The 20,081-nt window shown below is 39.1% G+C and overlaps 1 long non-coding RNA gene across 1 annotated transcript; it reads right to left on the bottom strand.

The window, feature by feature from the left end:
* Positions 1-5,904: 5,904 nt before the first annotated feature.
* Positions 5,905-10,623, bottom strand: LOC119742011. The gene is made up of 3 exons (XR_005272799.1): positions 10,561-10,623; positions 8,734-8,795; positions 5,905-7,378 (listed from the first exon to the last, which is right to left on the bottom strand). It is a non-coding gene; the product is annotated as an uncharacterized LOC119742011 (long non-coding RNA).
* Between the last annotated feature and the right edge of the window lie 9,458 nt (positions 10,624-20,081).

Here is a 20,081-nt window from a genome sequence, read left to right as displayed (position 1 = left end):
ATACCAGTGCGCGTTGGCAATGTCTGCCGAGTAGCCTATATGGCGCCATCTACAGTCCAGTTCCTTCCATCTACAGTTCCTTACATAGGGTGCGTTCGTTTAGCTCACCCGGGTCGACTCGGGTAAAGGCAGACGGGTTAGCCACGACAGTCCGGCTATAATCGAACGCTAAACCGCCGGCCATCACGATCCTCACGTGACGCCCGTAGCAACGGCCATCATGGCCGTAGCCACAGACAAAAACGCCCGTTTCGGATTGGGCCTTAGTTTGAGAGTTACTGCTTTTTCAGTCGGCTGGAATTATAGCCTCAAAAGTCGCAATGAACTCAATAAACTGATTACGTTTAGACTTGAAATAAAGCTATTTTGTTAAGTCCACTTGACATTTCCGCCGTCCGGCCGCCATATTTATTTTGTCCGTGTCATGGAATGAACAACGCATGCGTGTGACGTATTTCCACCACTCTGCTCCGACCAGGGTCTGTGGTGGCTGACCCGAGTGAGCCACGAGAATGACGTCAGAGCTTATCGAACGGCACGGAGCTGACCCATGTCGACCCGGGTGAGCTAAACGAACGCACCCAGTTATGACGTTAGTACTTTTAGTTTTGGTTAAATGCAATTTTTGAGTTTCATGCCGAAAAAGTTGATTCCTTTTCTAAATTGATATTTTTTTGAATGAGTACTTAACAAATTCGAAATATTGGCTGTTTGATAATAATTCTGTGTTCACAGGGAGAGGTCTTTTGGTGGAATCAAAGACAAACGTTTAAAATGTTTAGTAGGGCAAACAAAATCGATTTTGTTGAGCACGGGGATGAACGTAACTGTAACTGATTTTCATTTTGATTTTCACAGCACGCCTCTCGTATAAGACATTCCTCCTCATATGCATAAACTTAAAACAATCATGTACCAAGAATGAGAGAGGATTAAGTCTGTAAAAGATTCCAAGTAAAACAGTTCAGACCAATGCCATTTTATTGTGCACAACTTTTACAACCATTAGTTGTTTCATTCAATTCAATTTACTAAATGTTTATTTCAATACTTGTAACTTGTGGTCAACAAAATTATATAGCAATATTGCATTATACGTTACGTAATGCAAAGAGACCAAAAACCTTGCTAGGGAAAGCCTGAACAATTATTGTATACAGTACATTCACATATATTTGTAACAGAAAAGTATTAAAAATATAACATACAAATATTTTATCATTTTCAAGTGCACCCCCGAAGGACACGACAGACAGCCATATAACCGCCCAAACGGCAGACATCTGATAAATAAGATCTACTTGGCATATGATCGTTTCTGGTACATATCTTTGTCATTTTTGTTCATAAATTCAAACTACCCCACCTCCATCTATTGTCGATTTTATGTTCGTCACTCCCAAAGGGCGTGGGTTTTGATATCATGCATTGTATAGTGGAAAAGCAATATCGAAGTTGACTGCTTTTGTCGATGAGGGCGCTACGTATAGGCCTATTCAAGAACCAGCCCAATTAGCGCGCTCCCACAGGATATTTTTATATCATCGCGCTGTCAATGTAAATTTGTTGATGAAAATGGCTTGTCCATTAAAAAAATCCTTAACAGTTGTCAAGGTGATGTTGACGTCACTGCATCATGAGTTCATCACTGCCGTGCCTGTTGTCGTTTCAGTGCAATTCGAGGCACCGAATTCGACTCGTGATTCCAGCGTTTCTGACCAATCAACTAGCCTTTGATCTGAGACCGATTGACTTCATTTTGTCTATTTAATTAACTAATTCATGGCCAAATGGTAGAGGGTGAAGAAAGAAATAAAATGTCCCTATTATTCCTCAATATCGACAGTATTTTTCCAGGCGAATATCTTTTTTTCTTCTTATTAGACGTACGTACTATTAGTACTTACTGAGGTTGATGTAGATACAGTAACAGAGTGTGCACATGAGGGCGCAATTCATACAGCATTGACAGAGCCAAGGCCGGCCAGGGCAGCATGTTTCGACAGCAATTTATACTTGATACTTGGGACGATTAGGGCCTGAGATGATGCATAATTTCCTTAAGATATTATTTAAATGATCTGTTTGAAGAATTTTTGTACCAAATTTCTTTACGTATCAGGGATGGCTTGATAAATACGGTCGCATCATATATAAATAAAGACAAACTGGATGCCTTACACTGTACAGCACTTCATTTGATCAAGAGTATGTGACATGGACCTTTATCAATCATAATAGCGCCCTCTATCATCAATTTTGACTCCGTCGGAGTGTTGAAATGACGGAATGTTATAATTGGTATCATTAATGGGTGATGGGGTTGAAACCATTTCTCACAACAATTGCTTATAAACGTGTTTTTTTTGGGGGGGGGTGGCAATAAAAAGTTACTTCGCGAAGTTTCAGAACGATGGCGTCATTATACTGCAGGGGCGGCGGAACCGGGTGGTGGGGAGGGGGGCACTTCCCCCTCCCCCCAGATTTTCCCAGGCCAACAAAAGTGCCCCTCTCGCGGTTATATTGTGCCCCCTCGAGATGAAAACAAAACTGCCCCCAAATGTTCACGTTTAGATCGCACTACATATATAATTGTCTCCTCTCTTGTAATGCAAAACTGCCCCTCAAAAAACACAAGTACCCCTCTCGCATTAACAAGATTGTGCACCTTCTCGAGATGGAAAACTACCCCTCTTAAGCACAAATACCCCTCTCTAAATAGTAAAATTGTGCCTCTCTCGAGATGGAAAATTGGCCCCTAACAAATAGTAGCGCTCTTCACGCGAATAAAATTGTCACTGAACTGGCCATCCAAAGCAGCAGTACAGTGCCCCTCTCGCGATACATAACTAGGTTATAGCAAAATGAACGGCGATACATAACTAGGTTATAGCGAAATGAACGGGACCATATTCTTTCCCCCCACTTTCACACCCACGGAAGGTGCCCTTTTTTCTGAGCAAGTGCCCCTTTTTGGTGTACCCCCCCCCCCCCCCCCCCCCCCCAGTTTGAAAGGCGCTCCGCCGCCCCTGTCATACCGGAAGTTATTGTTGGGAGAATGTGGGGGGAAAATGATAAGTTTCTGCGTTTTTTTAAAATTAAAACACTATACCATTTTGGATCATTGTTGCCACAATAATGATGTCAGCAACATTATCGAAGATGGGCATCCTTATTCTGTGACGTCATCAAACCCGAAGGTAGTTGTAATCAATGCTTACACATATGCTTTCGTGCTATTTATTATTTTTCAAGAATTAATTCTTTTCACTTACCTTGCATAATGTAACCTGTCTAAACTAAATCAGTATTCTTTTGCACTTTTTTTAACTGATGACGTCATAAAATCAGAAGTATTTTGTAAATAAAATGAATAATGAAATGTATCTATCCCAAAAGGATGCATTTGCTCGAATTAATAAATAGACTGAACAAGATCAGATTTTATACATTCCCTGTTTTGCATTATTGCAATTGGACAATTCGCGTCCCATCACCCTGCGTTTGTCTCCCCCCCCCCAAAAAAAAATCTAGTTAGAATTAAAACTGAACATGTTGCTATCCAAATGCTTTTTAATCGTTTTCTTTATAGAAGAATTTAGGTAAGTTCTTTTAAGCCGTACAATGCTTTACATTTATGTAATGATTTGACTTATAAAGTTATCTGAGGTAATCCTTATTTACGATGTTTTCCTCTTTTTTATTTTTAGTATACATTAATTAGCGCTTTACAGTTTTCATGATGAAATGTAAAAAATGAATGGGTTGTGGTTTTTTTCCTATATTGGATCTATTTTGTCGTGTTCGCCACGTTATGCACGCACCAGAAACGCGAATTCGATGAATGTCACAGTTAGAGCGCCATCTTGTTTACAAAATCTCATTGAGAGTCTCCACAACACCCAAGGGCAAAACGGCACTTCAAAATACAAAATTATTAAATTGTTACATCAAAGCATTGGAAGGTCATGGCATTCTCCTTGTATCAGTAAGATAGCTGGAGTAAAAATCTGATGCTGTGGCTTTTTTTCTTTCATCAGATCTTCAAGTCCCGTAGGGTAGTTTCTTCTAGTCTTGACAGCACACAAGGGGCATGCACACATTAGCAAATAATGCCTTAAGGAACGACATCTTTAAATCCAACCAGGCGTCGTTTCTGTAAAACGCAGCAAAGACTTTAAGCCGTCCGAGGTGGTCATGCTACGTTATTATAGGATCGTTGTGTCATCCTCTGCTAACACGAACACCGACTCGGAGACCGCCTCTAGGGACATCAGCCTCGACGGGGAAAGACGAGCTTCAGGACCCGCGGACTTATCTGCAGATTTCCGGTCAAGAAAAGCTCGCGTGTTTTGCCGGAGTCTGACTTGCAAGCACACGTCCAATTTACAAATACAACAAATGTTGTACGTCTTCAATTTGCAATTACATTTGGTAGACATTTTCTCACCGTCCGTCAGATCAGATCGCAGGTGGGTGAAGCGTACGTACCAGTGATTATGCAGTTCGATATTAGCCCTTCGCTTCAAAGAGCGGTGAAAAAAAAAACTTCATGAAACATTTAAACCAACAAGAGAGGGGTTATAGAATGATTTCGATGTGGATCAAGTACATTAATAGTGTCCTCTTGAATTTGATGATTTGATCGTGTTCAATACCTATGATTAGTCCGGGTAACTCAATGCTTGTTAATTGGTGTATCAAAATTAAAACATTAATTTCAACATCCTGAATTTCGCTTGAATTCTGCATTATTTTATGTAGAAACTGTATAATATGAAATTATTTTGGGTGTGAAGGAGCCGTTAAACGCATTTCTCTCATTTTAACCCAAGTCGATTAAATTCAAGTCAGTGAAACTGTTTGTACTAGGATTGATAAGCCCTCGATTCCTTAAGCAATATGCTAGCAATTCGTAAGATGGATTTTTTTGCGTCGGGCTGATGTAAATCAAATTAGGTTTTGCCCTTCAATTTTTAATTTGATTAACATCGACGCAAACTTCCATCTTACGAATAGTTAATGCTGTACCCGCTGCTATGTACATCAGATTCGAACCAGCCAACTGATACCGTTAGCTCGGTGGTCGAGTGGTAAGACATCTGAGTGATTTTTTTTCCAACTTTCACTCGGGAGGTAACACACTGAGTATACAGTGTTCATACGTCGGTGAAGGGTAAAACCTAATTTGAATATGCTAGCAATTTCCAGTGAAAGGTTTGGCCAGGTTGTAACAGGGATATTAGATAGGGTTAACAATATCGACACTTGAGAACAATTAAGCGTTCATAAAACAGATTATTTTCCTACGTCATTCTGGTTTATTTCGTCAGATTTACAATGTCGGAAAACAAGTTGTTCAATAGCCGCAGCATTGCTCTCAATGACTTATGCTTTACATTTAATAATAAATGAGACAAAGATGTTTCATGTCCCTTCGTTTATTTTGTAATATATCACCACCGTCGCTGCTATTGCTTCCAAATCGGCATATTTATAAAGCGTACACTGAAAAATTATTCTCCCTTTCTTTATCACTATGCATTGAGAATTGTTACTAATTATGCAGATGTCAAACACTTACTTGTGCTTGATTTATTAAAATTTTCGTCACTTTTTTGTAATTTCAGATAAAGAAATATCGTCCCAAGGGCTTACTTTATTTTCAACCACGTATCCTATAGTAAAGAGCGTACTGCAAGACCCTAGGACTGAGGTTGATTTAAAATTTAATACGTGTTCGGAAGCCAGCGGCAATAGAAATGCAGGAGCGGTCACTACTTAACTCTAATTAAAAATCAGTCAAGTTAGACTTTCAGACGTGAGAAGTCACGGACAGTCTTTGACAACATCAACTGTCCGTTTAATTATACGGTAAAATGATGCATCACTCCAGGGGTAGTGTGTAATTTCATTAGGGATTTCACTAATTTTATTAAGATAGTTCATTGCCATACACCGGGTCGCTAAACAGTGCAAAAAGATATGTCATCTCCAAGCTTAATCACTGATGGCGTAACTCTTACAGTATCGTCTTGACGTCTGGCTAGTGCTACATTCAGTATGGGGAATTGAGCAGCCAGATGACATGTAATAAATATTCCAATCAATATTGGTGGACTAACATTATCATTCAAAAGACGTTCAAATTAAAGGTTATCCCACAATGAGGCTGTACGGATAACCACAAGACTGTCTTTTACCACAGACATTTTTTTTAACTTTAAGATCGTCTTCAGAAGCCGAAAGACTGAGATGGGCGAGTTGATAAAAAAATGGGGTAACTTTTAATACAAATACTCGGCGGAGGGGTTCTGACGTAGCTTGTAGTTACTGATAGACTGGAAGTATACTAAGAGGAAAATCTATACAAAAAAGCAATCTTTTAAAATTGATTTAACGTGTAGAAAGTGTGACCTGGTTACTCAAGAAAGAGGCAAGAATTCCTTTCAAAGCGTGAGATCTGATATTGAATTAGACGTACACAGGATACCTGTCATTTAGGCCAACATCATGACAAAAAGTTTTAAACAGACATTAAACTTGAACAAATGGTACATAGTACATGTACATCCATAATTAGGCTGCCACTGCTACGCCTATTGACAAACATGTAGTACGGCGTATACAGTATAATGGCATCAACAATGATGGTCAATTGAATACAAATATATGTCTTTTATATAAAATGACCTAGCTCTGTTGCCTAGCATTACATTGTGTAAGTGAGATGTCAACCAATGTACATCACTGCACAGAATTTGCTTCAGTAAGTTCAGAAGCAAATCTTCGGTCATTTTGTTTTTTTGGTAGGAATGTTCGATGTTTTAAATAAATATGTTAACAACCGCGTATCTTCTAACCGCGGCAACAAAATATACAGGAGCTTTGAACTGTACATCCATGTGACTTATTCTAACAACGAATTAAAAAAAAATCATCTCATTGAATGATTACATTTTGAATAATTCTTCAGCCAACCATGCAGTCAATTATGAAGTCGGTCTATGCGGCAAGGCTTGTCAAAGGAATGGTGTCAACTGTCTTGTAGGAATTACGTATCTGTCTTGAAGATGTATAGGCCTCATCTTTACTCGTCTTCGAATGCGTAGTAGCCCGGATCTTGGACCACATATTCGCCATTACCAAGCATCCTTTTACGGAAGAGGGTGCCGCCGAAATGGTAGTCGTGTTGCTCGGGTCTCCTGTTGAGCGAGCTCAGTGGGCGCCTTTTCCGCTGCGTTTCCGGATCGATCTCCCTGTCAAGGTTGTACTGTTGTCTGAGACCGTCTAGTCTTGATGCGTGGACTTGTTGACTGACTAGACACCAACAACACAACATGAGCAGCACGAGCATGGCCTTGGCTTCCATTATACTCTGAAACAAATGTTATTATACAAGATATCATGTCAAAGTTACGATAATACAATGTAGAGCGTGTATCTACAAAATGGTGAGCCAAAATACGAAGGTGATGAAATTTAACAATAGGGAGGTTTCGCAAGCGAACGGATACGCTTACACTTACGTTTAGCTATCCGTATCCGTTTTTTACTTACGTGTAGCGAGCGAGATATGCGTGTCGTCTGCACGTATGACGTCATACGCCACTCACTATCCGCTAAACGTGCAGACGACACGCATATCTCGCTCGCTACACGTAATTAAAAAACGGATACGTATAGCTAAAAGTGTAAGCGTATCCGTTCTCTTGCGAAACCTCCCTAATGTCAAAGTGGCTCCATCTGAAAGAATAATTGATTAGCATGGGCGCTGAAAGAATAATTGATTAGCATGGGCGTCGCCAGGATGGGCCGGGGCGCTTGCCCCCCCCCCCCCCCCCGGAAAAGCCACAAAAAAGCAGAAAAAAAAGAAGAAGTCGAAAAAAAGAACTCATATTGCTGTTAATTTAAAACCCTAACTCCCTAGCACGATTTAGGAACCATATCTATCCTGGCAAATTCCAACACCATATATGAAACTGCACACACATATTCCTGACTTTGATTCTGGAAGTGTGCCAACCCAATGTAAAAGACTGTCAGTTTAGGGGTACTGTACCCATCCTGACAGATTCCAACAAAACATGCCGTTGGGGTTTGATGGGTTGAGTTCTGTTAGCAACTTTTAATTAATTGAGATTTGTAGGTTTGCATGGTGAACATGAACAAAGAATGGAAGGTTGTCGGTAAAACCGTGTAAACAATATTTCTATGTGCTCTGTTCGTCATCAGGAGACTGGTTAATTACATCATACCTAATGCTAATCCCTTTTTCAGTTACAAAAAAAATTAGTAATCGAATTTAAATGAATCATATTATTAAGATTTGTTTTCTCTTAAATAAATCACTTCCGAATATTACAACTGCAACAGACATACAGATATTGCACAGGGCTAAACTGTCATACAATACAAAAAGAGACAAAAATCTTCGCTGATGTAAAAACAAAATAAATTGAATTACGACTCTTTCAATTCTGAATAAACACCGAGTTATCTTTTTGCAGCATATAAAACACTGTAAACAATTTATCTTATCCCAAATAAAGTGTAGAATCTAGAGTAATTTGTTTTGGTGATTCTACACACTGATGTTGCGTGAGATGTAAATATTTGTAAAAGATTGTTTAGCTGGTCCAGGAAAAGTCCAATCAAAAACAAATAAATCGGAATTGCACAGATAGGGAACGCATGCACCAGTTAATAATCATGAATATCAGTAAATCTTACATTTCGTGGAAATGTCACCCCGCAGTACAGTCCTGTGGTCCCTTTATGAAGTTACAGCTCTCCTGTCAGTACAATAAACGATAACAACTAACAAAAGTGAATTATTTGTAACCAAGACGAAGATGCAAACTAACTTACGAAGGTACTGGCTCATTTCCAGAGAGTGAAAATTTACACTCTGGACAAGAACATTTAAAGTTACTTTCGCTACAGCGACTAGATTGAGATTTTACTCGAACCTTAACTGAAGTGATTCTTTTGAAAGTTTATTTCAATCTTTGTTTCACTCTTTAGAAAATAAGAGAACACTTTTTGCACCCCTAGCGGTTGCCATCGTTACTTTTCAGTTCATCGGATAGGTTGAGGTGTGTGTGGGGGGGGGGGGGGGCGGAGGTTAACCTCTATGAAGCTACAGAGGTGGGTTGGGAGGGGGTCGAACAACCAACCCAATTTTGATATGGAGCGATTTCAATATTTAATCATTTTGGTTTTTAAAGTTTGGAGTGTTCCATCGAAAATGGATTATTTCTTTCACCTGCTATTTTCCAAGCAATTTGAAAGTTATTCACTCTTAGTGATTGAGACATCGAAAAAATAACATCTACCGACATTTGGTTGTTGAATTATTTCTTTAAACAATTTGAGCTATTTGCAGCCCGATAATAATTCGGCTCTTGTAAATAGGCGGTCCTTTTCAGAGGGTTTCAGACGCCCAAAATCGAAAAAAAAAAAAATATACAAATCAAAATTTCGTAAGAAGAACAAAATCCATAATTGAAGAGTATTCAACTTTAAATAAGTGTAAAAGAATTTCTTCCATGATTTGATATCGTTTGTCCTAATAGAACTTGTACCTCACATTTCCAAATTTCTTAGATTTGTTCCATTTTGTTAGTAAAAAAAAACGCACACCGCACACTATAGACGTTATATCCAAACTTATGGACGTTGCTGAGTACCACCGTAGAAGAAGTAGAAATAGGCTGGCTACGAACCCGGACCATAGAAATTATCACCATCTTTTTCTTAAACCGTATGCTGCCGTTAATTATTAAACATTTCCTTCCCCAGCTAGTACTTGTACATTTTTGATCTCATCCATTTGGGAAAATGTGACAAAATAAAGCTATATAGATGCTTTCCATTTCAAATATTAATTTGTCAACACTCTGCAACATGAGCTGCTCAACTATAGCAAACAAACATTACTGTTGATTATTAGTTAACATTATTGCAATGATGATGAATCACAGGTATCCGGCTGTTATACGTTGGTCAAAGAATTCCACACATTATACACAGCAATCATCATGATTGAGTAGGGAAATGTTTCATTAGTGCCGTAGTCATCAATAGGATAGCATTCCTAGAAGTTTCTTTCGGAGGCTTATATACGTCTATTGATGATGGATTGGTCGAATTAAGCTGAATAAATAATGAGCTGTTTCTTTCAACAAATTTGCGTTTAATAATTGAACATCTTAACGTAAACCAACGAGTCACACATCCCTGACTGCATAATTGCGGAAGTGCAGCACAATTAAGTAGAGTAAAAGGTTTGGGGTGATTTAAGGGAGGCTTATACCAAATTTGTGACTGTATTATGCTTCCGACCTCAAACAGCAGTTCGTCATGATGACGGAGTGGGGTTTACTAAAGCGTTGTTAAAGCAACTGAAATGGTCAGGCTTGATTAGCACAAGGCTGTAATTATAGTAATCGTTCATTGCCACAAGGTTTGTATGCTTCTGGATGCTGGTATATATTTGCCGCTGACAAATTATCAGAAAGACTAGCGTCTAATCGGAACTTTGATAACTAAACTTACTTCAATCAGTTTTTGATGGTTACTGAGGCTCCTCCAAAACGAAATCCGGAAAAAAATAATTCTGAAATGAGAAAATATTAAAACACTGGTGAATGAAAGAAAGAAAGAAAGAAAGAACTATTGATCATATTTTAAGACATCATAAACTCTCGAACTGATGTGATAAATCATGCTTAAAAATGCTTCACGGAGTTGACGTACCGCCATTATTTTTTATGACATTTTAAAGCTTGGAATCTTATCTGTATCCCTGGTAAGTATATTGGTTTGATTTTCAAAAGTGTTTTGAAATAATTTATGTTCAAATAAAGGCATGTCAAGAACAAACTCAACCAATTTTAAGACAAATCAATCATGCTCATTTTTTCTAATGTTGAAATGGTTCATCATGTTCATGATGTGACGATATCGTTGCCTTTTACTTCATGTTTTCCTATTCGTTTCGATCCACGTAGACTACATCTTAAACGGATTCACAATATTGTTCTTATTTTCAAGTTCAATTTTGTATCCACGTGCAAGTATGTACCTATTGAAAAAGCGCGCTCAAAGTGTGACTCGTGTTTGCATCGGATGTACCGCATTATCGAGTTTCTTGAAATCGGTTGAGTTTGTTTTCGACATGCCTTTATTTGAACACGAATAATTTAATACTCTTTTAAATATCAAACCAATACTTGCCATGTAGGGATAAAGTTAAGATTCCAAGCTTTATAACAATAAAGGCGGTATGTGTTTCCGTGCGAGTCTACTATAGACAGTCTACAGTCTACTATAGGGTTTCCTGAACTATCTGCTTCTTGATTTATTACAAGTTCCTCCACCCCATGAATCCTTAATTGGGAAGTAACGAAAGATCTTGTATTATGACATTTTCTACGCGTGTATAGGCACGTGTGAGTGATATGGGTGATTTGAACCATTCTTCACGTTGCTGCTCATCTGCACAATAAATAAATGATTTTGCCCAAAAGCCAGATTAATATGGCGCCGGTGGAAAGCGGGCTTCCGATAGAATTCATTAAAACGATTGGGACTTTCCTTTGCATTTGGTTCAGGTGTTTACGTTAACTGGAAATTGCGGTTTGGTAAGGGAGGGCCTTGTGTAAACATGGCAAAGTCGGAGGAACAGACGAAGGACGAGAAAATATCTGGCACTTTTTTTTCAACTGTTTGAGATTTTAATCCCCAAATTATCATTAAACGAGACTGTACTATATCAAAGGAAATGCCGACTATATTGAGATTTCTTGCGTGACGACTTTAATACAAACATTATATTTTGCAGTTGAAGTCAAGAAATGTCCTCAAAGTTAACAGGTAGCCTATGCCACTTTATATTCTAGTCGTTCTAGTGTTTGAACAGCTGCAACAAAGAAATTTCGGCTTGCCCCAAAAGCTTCGACTTTTTAAAATATCATGCTTTCATCTTAATAGACCAACTTTTTGTTCTCATGATGCTTTTACTTTGCTTTTGATGGAACTATATGATATTGAAATTTAACAATTTTCAAAATGATGAAGTTTATGATGATTAATAAAATTAAGTGAAGTTTTGCGTGGCTCATTATGATCGCTATTTTTTTTATAAAAAAGAAAGATATAAACAAAATCAAACTCTACAATCACAAAAACTCATTTAAAATTTCGGAGAAAATGACATTTCTTTCAGTGAAACGCGGTTATCAGTCATGGAGGCCAGACAAGTTTTATAAAAGTTTCCAGAGAATCCAGTTGATTATTTATTACATCTTCATGTTTTTTTCTTACCACCTTTGGTACAGAAACCGCCAAAGCAACCGACATATTGCTTAAATCAGTCCGGTAACCCAGCCAGCACGCTTCGTCAAACCAACCAGGCAATTAGCGACGCGTATACCCTACCCCGTCCGCTCAAACGCTCATCGTTAAAAGGGGTTGCACTCCGGAAACTTTGAAGTGGTGATCCGATGACGTACTTGACCAAATCAGGTGAAATTCAGCGAATCCTATATAGCGAAGACCGCTGACAGTTCGCCATGTCATTTGATAGCCGTGATACATCCACTAGACATCGGGCCAGATTGGATCCCGTGTCCACGACTCAGGAAGTTTTCTCCTTGCCACAACTCCTGAATCAATTAAAAATGCGACTGGAAAGAGACTGACCCCTCTTGGCCTTCTTGAAGAGTAATTAACGTTCGTGGGGAGTCCGACGTAAATGGGGATGTTTGCCTCTCGCTTTGAATTCGCTAGTTACGATACTTCAGTTGTTTTGATCCATTTCTGTCCTTTCCACGCTTAAAATGTAACCATAGTAATGAAGAGAGCAAAAAACAGCCATTCGAAACCGATTTCATTCTGACGTAATATTGTTATATGTTTTGAACAGGTTGTAGTTAACGAATTTACGCTGGCATGTGAAATACACTGAAAAACAATCACAGCTGTATTGATGTTTTGCGTTCAGAGTTGACTAGAACTCAGTTCCCTTTCTCCACTATTGAATTACTGAAATTGTAGGTCAATTACCAAGGAACGTATCCCACAACGGGAGCTTCTTATCATATTGACTAATTCTGAAAAAGGACAGTCCCCCGTCAAATGTTGTAATCGACCTTTGATGTCTCCGTAATTGAATAGACCTTTTATCCTTGATTTCACCTTGTCAAACGCGTCGGGTATACCGGTCATCTTCCATCGCGTGTGTGAACTTTCTCCGTGGACAAGGTTGAATTTGGACGCAGCGTGTCAAAATGGAACGTGACGAGAATCAACATCTAACATTCATGTGTTGATAACATGGACCGTATTCTGAAAGCGGCTGCGTGTAGACGCACTTCTTCAAGTATTCCAATTCGGAATGTGCAATCAATTCTCACTCAGAACTGACTGAGACTAGAGTGTTTTATTGGGTTAGTTCTTTTGTTAACAGACCCATCCCCCCTTTTAATGATTGATACAGCGCCAGGCGAATTACATAGCTTGAATATTCCAAATTGAACTGCAAACCAGTATTTCGACCGTATGTGTTTGTACCTATTCCAAATCACGAGTGCCTTATAAACACTGATTTTTAAGCTCTGACAGAAGCTTCTATAAGTCACTTGGATGTCGATCGGTCGGTCGGTCCCCGAAAATTGACCAAAAATATTTTACCAAAATTGAGCAAATGCCATGCCGTCGTCAGTGCACTCTAAAAATTGTTTGTAACAATTCGTAAAGCTGTTGATCAATTTTTTTGTAAACGGAGGCAAGATATGTGCAGTAAGGTTTTTATAGTCATGTGGTATTTTCTGTAGTGGATGGACGGTATCCAGAAATGAAATAAAAATTGACCAAAATAAAGTGTTCCATATGTGCCATCGGCGTCGCATTTTTCGCCAGAGCTTAATGTGCACTCGCACTTGTTTTTTGTTTTCCCTACATTTCGACGTTTGGCAGGCCATCTGTGAGTGTTTCGTAAATGAATTTGTTTTATTGCGTTGTAGAAACCTACAGAGCATTGTGTGTCGAGAAATACTCGGCACACACTTCACCCTCGGTTTTGTGCACACACTGCACCCTCGATTTTGTGGAAAGTGAGTTTTTTTCAGGGTTGCTTCAGCTGTTTCTGCGAGCCTGCTGATCAAATTGAGTGTTATTAGATCACTTGGCCTTCCGACTGGTTGTCAGTAAAACAAGAGTACGGAGTACAAGTACCAATGTCAGGCACACCGATTGCCTGGGCCCAATTATCTTTGGGCCGTGGTCCAGACAAACATTTTAAACGTGAACATCATTGTCCTTCCTAGCAATTTCAACAAGTTTATAAAAAAAAATTAATCAGCGCGGAACTGCATCATCAACTGAGGGAACACTTCTGCGATATTCTACTTCTCTATGGGAAACATACATAATTCTTTTTTAACTGGATAATACTGTTAAGGAAATTTTTTTTAAACATTGAGGTAGTTCGTATAGCAAATCCTACAAGCTTTTAAGAGTACACACTATACGTGGTTTATTAGTAGGTTTGAAAATAAAATTGCAAAGACGGTTTTTGTGTAATTGGAGACTCCACAGAACCGTGGTAGTCACGCTAAATCTGTTAAATTAGAGCATCATCAATCAGTGCGACATATGGGTCGAGACAGGAGTTTGACAAATTTAGCTAATCGCAGTCCAGCATATTATATCCTTATCCGCGGAAAACAAGCGTAACTGTTTATTTTTACACGCGAAAAGGGTCAATATTAATTCTTCGTTTATAGTGTAGATTTATAGCCATGTCGAAGCTGTTTCATCTTTCGGCGTGTCCTTAAGTGTTCCCGTCAATCCTATGCCTCATATGCCAGTCGTCCGTTATGCATAATTACCTTCTCGTGTCACAAATGACGGGATATTTTTGTAAGATAACAGATCGAGAAGCAGACCACGTATGAACTAATTCATGATTTTTAACACATAGCCTGAGGTATAGCAGATGTTATCTGCACATTACCCTACGAGCAAAATCATATCGCGTATCAAATCATATCACTTCGCTACATTGCATTAGAAATCAAGACTTATTACCAAGCTTCGGCAAAACTGTAGTTAGTCACAGAAAAAGATGGCAAATTGTAGAATTTCATAGCAATATCCATTTCCTTTTCACAAATTGTATTGCGAAAACTAGTCGAGATTTTATAGTATTTAGATCCAGGCAGTTGCGTCTTCCAACGATAATAGGCCTAACGTTTACGTGAAACTGCCCTTTTTGTTGTATACAAACAAGAATGATATTTTCAAAATATGAAATGACTACGATCCTACGATTGCTAGTGGTTCCGTCCTATTTCAATATATTACAGTTATGCAAAAGTAGCACATTCAATCTAGCTAAGTGGTCAGCACAGTTTGTTCATGCCTAACCCTACAGCAGAAATAAAGCATGGACTATTGTACAACAGTGGGATGCTTTGCTTCATTCTCAGTGATTTAGTCGGACCATTGCTACATCCTCTCCGTTTAAATAGAAATAATAGGATCTGCTAATAAAATGTCCAAAGAAAATTTCACTTAGAGCGATCTTTTGATAACTCCATATTTTCTAAAATAGTCGAAACACTTTTGCAGGCCAAAAACATTCGTATTTTTGAATGAAAACTGTCTTTCAAGCTTCCTACTGTTTAAAACGCAAAGTATTAAACCTACTACAGTTAAATGATCGAAAGTCAATTTACCTTGAAAAAACGGCTGTCGTCTGGTTACCAAGCACTAATCTCCGTGTCGCGTTGATCACTACCTTGCTGTGTGCTGTTCAAATAAAGTAGACCCGCTATATCTACACCCTGCGACGCCTACTAGGGAAAGACCAGCAACCAATCACGTCCAACCACTCTCTTTCTTGGGTTTTTGTATTTCACCTTTCATCGGAAGTCTACTGACGTGATGTTCATCAATATCGAATGAGGGGCAGATTTTTTTGTTGTTGATTGCGTGGTGAGGGATGGGTGTTGTGAAGGGTGTTGTGGGCCGTGACGTGTCGAAGTCGTCGTTATGATGTCTACATAAATTATACAATAATAGATTCATTTCATTTCTACAGGTTATACCATGTCTCGGGTGCGTCTAGTGAACCAGTGGGTAGAGTGGTCACGTGGGGTATAGTAACACTGACGTCGACATAAAAGTTAATTACCTTTTAAAGTTAATTACTTTTTAAACATTTTTTCCCTATCATGGAACTCATGCGCGCCTGCGGCGCTATTATCGTTTTAAGTTAATCATTTTCGAAATGGAGACTAGTTGTGCGCCAAAACTTAATCACAATGAACCTTTTTTTAATTTGCACAAAAGGCTTGATTATTTAATATACATTTTGCACAATCTAAAAACCCAAATGAATAACAATGTTTATTTAATAATTGTGGGTGAACCGAGCAATCGAGCATTGCACTTGCATCGTTAAACGAGTTGCCCCAATTAAGCATCTCGAAAATGTGTGTATTCGATGTCAATTTGTCTTATAGGACTCTTTGGTTGATTGATAGTAATCGTCCGTTTGTGCGATTAATGTCGCCAGAGGTGCTTGGATGTCTGGCTATGCCAAGTGGTACTTAACTGAATATTTGCAACAACTCACAAATTATATAAGAATACATGTCCACTGATGACTTTGTTCTAAATCACATCGCTTATAGTCAGAGTGACTAGTATCAGTCAAAACTGTAGAAAATGATCGTACGTTAGTATTGCACATAAAAGACATAGCCATAGCCCTTCCGCTTTGACCAACTTGGTGGAACTAATCTCTTCGTAAAATCAGCAGTGATTGCTCCATATATTTGTTTTTAATAAAATCTGAAATGTCCTCAACATCCAGCGAGTTTCTTATTTCATTGCTTAGTAATGAATAATTCTTATTTCCAGTGACCTGCACAACAGATCGATAGATGGTAGAAAAATCACTTTGTTATCCGATCCAGTTCCTGCCTAAAGTAGTTCAGGGAAGATCAAAGACCGTGCATATAGCCGGGGTTATTCACCATAACAATTCCATTGGCACCATTGGTAATTGTCGTTATATAGGGTAGCATCCGCCCTCTGGCCGAATTTGTCCGGTCAACATGTCTTTGGCCATAGGGAATGGCTATCTGCAATACACCAAGCCTTCCGTAATCCATACTTGTCCTCTGCAATGTGCGACTCCCCATCTAGGCAAGCCATCCGGCAAAAGATATCAGATTATTGGAGTCATAAATACCGATTATACAAAATATTCCCTTTGTGGGTAACAGCAAATACACGTTGATATCTAAGCCAGTAAAGACACCTGATGCAATTTTGTTTTGAATTTCTCGACTAGGATCTAGTGTTCAATTTCTTGTCGACTTTCGTTTACCAATATCCAAGATGGTCTATACTGGAATCAGACACATTTTAATGCGTTGGTTGGTATCCACTGTACTGTCTCTAACTTGAACATCTGCAATCAATTAAAATTAAAAAACAATTAAGCCTCTACCACTTGGGTATTATTGTACAAACTGATACATTTGAACGCACTTTTGAGTGTTTCTTAAACCCTTTCGTAGGCTAAAGTCCCTCTTTTCATTGCAAAAGATGAAGACATTGCTTTCCATTGCTTCCTCTTGAAGCGTCGACTGTATTAAACTTTCCACTTTATTCAAATGCCTCACTTCACAGAATGCCTCCACTTTTCCCTCTCAGTCTTGAACGAGGCTAAGAGGCAGGTGTTCGATACTAGAGTCCATCGATCACAAACTGTCGAAGCATCGATTCCTGGCAGATGCTCCCTGCTAACGGTGCTGAAATCCACGCCTAATACGCCTCTAATAGACCCTCCCCACATGTTTGGAGACGTAAGATTGGATACCTCATAACACTGTCACTACAGGTCAATATCAACACCTTCTGGTCGTCACTGAAGACAAGAACTTATAATGACGGTCAAGAGCTTTATTTTATGGGTTAAAGGCCCTCTGGGCACAGGAGGGCTTTGATATGAATTTCGACTAAGCTCGAAAAATCCTCTCGGAGTGAGACAAAGCACGAACTTGGTCTTTGGGGAGTTCGATATTGCGGTATCCTCTCAAACCTTGAAGGATTCTACATTTTGAAAGCATGGTGTGATCATCTTTTACAAAAAAAATGCACGATACAATTACTTAATTGTTTATTTGAATGATGAAAATTCTGAGGAAATGACGGCCAAGAAAAGTGTGAAGGCTTAAGCTCGAAAATCAAATAGTGCTTACAAAACAGCCAAGTATAATACGAACAATTTGTCAAATTCCATTAAATATTTTGTTAACAGTCTGAGTTACTTACTTTGCGCCCTAAGAAAACGGAGTACAGATTTATCGTATAGTAAAAACACCGAAACGCAATCCTGCAAAACTCTAGCCGTATTACAATAAATTACCGTCGTCATAACGTATTCTTCAGACTGCTGTACGTGGGCAAAAAATAGAGAAATTCGTGACAGTGAATAAGAAGTGAATCTTAATTCAGCTGGGCCTATATAGAGACCGACGGAGCACAGCCATAAGTAACCGGATTTGTACTAAACGGCCCTCGATTTGCGAGTGCATGGACGACACGATTTGTCTGGAATCCCCAGTACGTTTCCTTGTATATCTCGCTCGTTTATTATCAGTAGTACGACTGTCTGCAGGCATGGGGATTTGCCTTTAGGAAAATCTTTGAAAGACCTCGAATTGATATCAGTTGGAAGTTCTAGTCTGGCGTTGTCTGGTGCCTTAGGCTATCTGGCCTAGCCTGATGCGTGCTTTGACGAAATGGTCAGCATGATGTATGACGTCATAAGGGTGTCAAACATCACGTCAACCCCTAAATTCCTGGAATGCGTGGTTCAATCAAAATCATATCAAATCAATTAATCCACAGTGACAATGCATTTACGTGCATGACCCGTTCCCCCTTAACTACTTTTAGATAAATAAACAATGTGTGGGGGAGTTTTTTGTGTATACCAAGGCAGTGGCGTTTCTTTTCACAACTGCCAATTTGTTCAACTATAAACGACAAAATACCCCGCTTGTAATTCATTTTGTGCATACACATCACGGCCACGTGGGTGATGGCGGGTTTCACATATTTTTCTTCACGAAGACTGAGTGAGATACAGTTTGTGAAATTGTAACTAGTGTGTTATTACACGCCCTGCAAAACTAGCTGTGTGGAACTAATATTATGCAATAACCATCGGTATACGGGAGTTGTAATTAAAGTGTTCGTTGGCATCACGTTTGTTTATTTTAAATATTCAATGAATTCTAAAACAGTATACATTCTATTAAATATATATGTTTTTCTGGATTAAAAAATCTGAAAAGCCAAGGACCTCTGCGGAAGTAAATAACGTGATTGGGTGTCCGCCTGACCTTTTGGAAGCCCGACTATCAAAATCCCCTCCTTATACCCAACCAAAATGTAGACCCACGAGAATAAAGAACAACGTATAGAATGAAGGATAATAGTTGACTGGTAATAATTCAATGAAGGCATTGACTATGCTCGGGCAGAGAGTTGGAGGAGAGACGCTTGAGATTGATTGAAACCCTTAGGTGTCACGTTTCCTCAGCTTTCAGGCCCCGAAATCACTCCATTCCTCGCCAATTCTCGCTTGATTGACAGACCAAGCCTACGTCATCGTAGCCTCACCAGACTGTGTTTGAGCTTGGAGTAGTCCGGACTAGTGTTATAAGGCCGAGACATTTTGCAATGAAGTGTCGGATTCTCAGGTTGAGAGAATGAAGAGTCTAAGGGAACGACGGAGCGATATGGGGTGGATTGGATGGTGCGGTTTGGGAGAGAGAGGTCGCGAGAGGGTTGGTTTAGACATGAAGACGTAGTATTGGGAGTTTGCGGATGGATGAGGCACTTGATTATTTTCCTGCTCTGTAATGTCAAGTTGGTTGTGGTGTTCGTCTTGCCTCCCCATATATCTCGAATTTCAAGGCACCTAAAAGGTTAAGGTCTTTATAAATGTGTTCTTAAAATCATGGATTTTCGCAAACATTATCCTCCCT

The sequence above is a fragment of the Patiria miniata genome, unplaced genomic scaffold (assembly GCF_015706575.1).
Source record: "Patiria miniata isolate m_02_andy unplaced genomic scaffold, ASM1570657v1 HiC_scaffold_5, whole genome shotgun sequence".
NCBI classification, from domain to species: Eukaryota; Metazoa; Echinodermata; class Asteroidea; order Valvatida; family Asterinidae; genus Patiria; species Patiria miniata.
This window is presented reverse-complemented; position numbering and strand designations above follow the sequence as displayed.